Source organism: Alnus glutinosa, chromosome 5, assembly GCF_958979055.1.
Source record: "Alnus glutinosa chromosome 5, dhAlnGlut1.1, whole genome shotgun sequence".
In the NCBI taxonomy this organism is placed as follows: Eukaryota; Viridiplantae; Streptophyta; class Magnoliopsida; order Fagales; family Betulaceae; genus Alnus; species Alnus glutinosa.
The window spans coordinates 24,086,165-24,089,256 of NC_084890.1; the positions used below are offsets into that span (position 1 = coordinate 24,086,165).

Genomic DNA, 3,092 nt, shown 5'->3' on the forward strand with positions numbered 1-3,092 from the left:
CAACGCATCTGCAACTCACCTCACTGCTCCATGTCCCTTGCACTCCCACACACGACAAGTAGCGGCCATCGATGGTGAAAATGAGTAATTTGTTACCATATCTTGACAAATAGAAAAACATAGTTGGAATGAGTGGAGAGGCTGAGATAGTTCTTGGGCAGAGGAAAAACAGGAAGGAAACATGTGAAGGACTTTGGGCATTGAGTGTAGTCACTCATCATTGACAGTTATGCTTCTAGCCTCTACTACTTTCTATCCTACCTGTGTGTTGCATCTTCACTCTTCACTCTTATAATTTGTTTGTTGCTTGTGTTAGCCTTGTGTCATAAGGCTTTCCACGTGTGCGTTCATGAGTCATGAATGTTAGCCATTACTTATACACCCATACTTTTTTTAAAAAAAAAAAAAAATAGAAGAGAAAAGTAACCTCTTATATATATATACACACACACGAGCGAGTTAACGATTCGAGATGAACTTATACAAGCCGAACTCACAAACTTTATTCGAGACGAGCTGAGTTTATACGAGTATATCTCGTTTAATATTTGAACAGATTATTGTGTTTATGAACGGCTCATTTATTATTCAAACCGAGACCGAATAGAGTTTATCTGAGTTGAATCGAGTCGAGTTCACGAGCAGTTGAGCTCATCTAACAACCCTTAACTTAGGGGGCAGAAGAGTGAGATCGGAAGTGGTGGAATTTTACTGTAGTTGAGAAGGACTCAGAATTACTTTTATTTACAAGCTTACCAAAAGACGCACTTCAGTACTTCTAGTCTAGTGGATGCCATAGCTGCGTTCCCCCGCTTTCCCAGCCCATCTTTGACTCACACGAGGCCTCGGATTGCGTGCTTTGGTCTTCATCTCGCGCTTTACTCTTCGGGGTTTTTTTTTTTTTTTTTTTTTTTTTTTTTTTTCAATCTGAAATCTTACTTCTCGAATCTTGTTTCTTTCTTCTTCGGAAATCCACCCTATATCAGACATGTCTGGACTCCGTTGCCCTTGTCTGATACCCCTTGCACAGAAAATCTCGCTATGGACCCTCCTCCTGACGAATTCCGCAACTGGCTGGCTCTACCCCGGGACGTGACGGTGTCGATCCTGATGAGACTGGAGGTATTCGATATCCTGACGAGCGCGCAGATGGTATGCTCGCCGTGGCACAACCTCTGCAAGGACCCGTCGATGTGGCGCGCCATCCACATGAGCGACCCCCGTCGCCCTCTGGGACTGCCCGTACGACGTCGAGAAGATGTGCCGCCACGCCGTCGATCGCAGCTGCGGCCAGTTGGTCGATATCAACGTCGAGAACTTCGGCACCGACAAGCTCCTCAGGCACATTGCTGACAGGTATTTTCTGTTTACTTGATTGATATGTTTATGTTTAATTTTTAATATTAAGGGGCCTTTTTGTTGTACAATGTGATTGCTAGGAGCCTTGTGGTTATTTGGATTTTGGTAATTACTTCGTGCAATTCTAGTTTATTGAGTTAGAGGTTTATGGTTTGTTGGTGAAGTTGAGATATTTGTGTTTATCATTTTGTATTTCTCTTGTCAATCAACAACATGGGCTTCACTCAACTCTTGTCATACCGAAATCAACAACACGGGTTTCTTACATTGTCTAACTGTGCTTTTTTGTGCTTGATTTGCTGCCCTTGCCTCTGTTTTTAGTTCTTACTACCACCACAATTTTTTTTTTTAATTTTGTCGTATGAAGTATCATCTTTCATGTTATCTATTCCAACTTAAGACTATCAAAACAAGTTTGTTGAGACATTTGGATTGATGTGCTTTATCCTCAAGTTGTACCCAGTTAGATAGAGGTGTTGCGCTTTCATAGTGTAAAGGTGTTACATGTAAGCCTTTCTGCTAGCCTGGAGCATACTTAAGGCAAAGATAAAATGTGAATTTGATTGGAGGAGGGTGTAGTTTTGATGATCATCAAAATAATATTGAAAGCCTATCACATGTTCAAGTCAAGATTCTAACTAAAAGAGACAGCACACCACCACTTTGCCGCCCTCCTTGTTGAATTATAGGCCCCAGTGGGAGGCTGCAATGCAGAAAAAGATATCTGATACAATCTCTTTATTCCAATAATGAATTTGCTTGTCATTTCCTTTCATGGTGTATTTTAACAGTTCAAGTCAACTCAAACGCCTGCGACTTGTAAAGTGCTATGGCATTTCAGATAACGGATTGAGTGTAGTGGCTGCAAAACTTCCATTGCTAGAGGAGCTTGACATTTCGTACTCTTTATTGTCAAAAGAAACTCTTGAAGCTGTCGGCCGTTGTTGCCCTCTTTTGAAATCGCTCAAATTTAATAACCGAGGGCAGCCGTATAGAGCGTGCGATGAGGAGGCACTTGCTATTGCAGAGAACTTGCCTGAATTGCGCCGCCTCCAGCTTTTCGGAAATAAGCTGACTAATGACGGCTTGCAGGCCATCCTTGACGGTTGTCCTCACCTTGAATCACTTGACCTGCGCCAATGTTTCAATGTTACTCTGGCAGAGAATTTGAGAAAAAGATGTATTGAACAGATTAAAGACTTGCGATGTCCCAATGATTCCACTGATGACTATGAATTTGATGCTTCTTATGATTTATTCTATGACGAGAATGACGACGAAGACTACTATGTTGACAATGACTACGAATACTTTGCAGCCTACGATGACTCTAACTACTGAGATTTTATGATGGAGATTTTATTTTCACTACGTAAATTGAAGTCTACGATGACCCTAACTACTGAGATTTTACAATGGGGATTTTTATTTTCACTACGTAAGTGAAATGACTCAACTCTTGTCTCCCAATATTTTGAATGTATTGATTTCATGTACACCGTTATATATATTTTCATTTGTAACAGAAAGATGTTAGGCTTCAAATTATGTCTTTTTTATACCTTATTTGTTATATAATGTATATATTTTATTTATTTTTCCTAATCCAATTATCATGATCCGGGCATATATTGTGCAAATATGATTTATCAGCAGCGAAACTATAAATTTAGGAGAGATGATTTTTTTATTTTTTTATTTTTTTTCTTTTATAAAAAGAGAGACTTTTTCCT

The 3,092-nt window shown here is 39.9% G+C and overlaps 1 pseudogene; it reads left to right on the top strand.

The window, feature by feature from the left end:
- Positions 1–855: 855 nt before the first annotated feature.
- On the top strand, positions 856–2,892 carry LOC133869758 (putative F-box/LRR-repeat protein 23; annotated as a pseudogene).
- Positions 2,893–3,092: the final 200 nt, after the last annotated feature.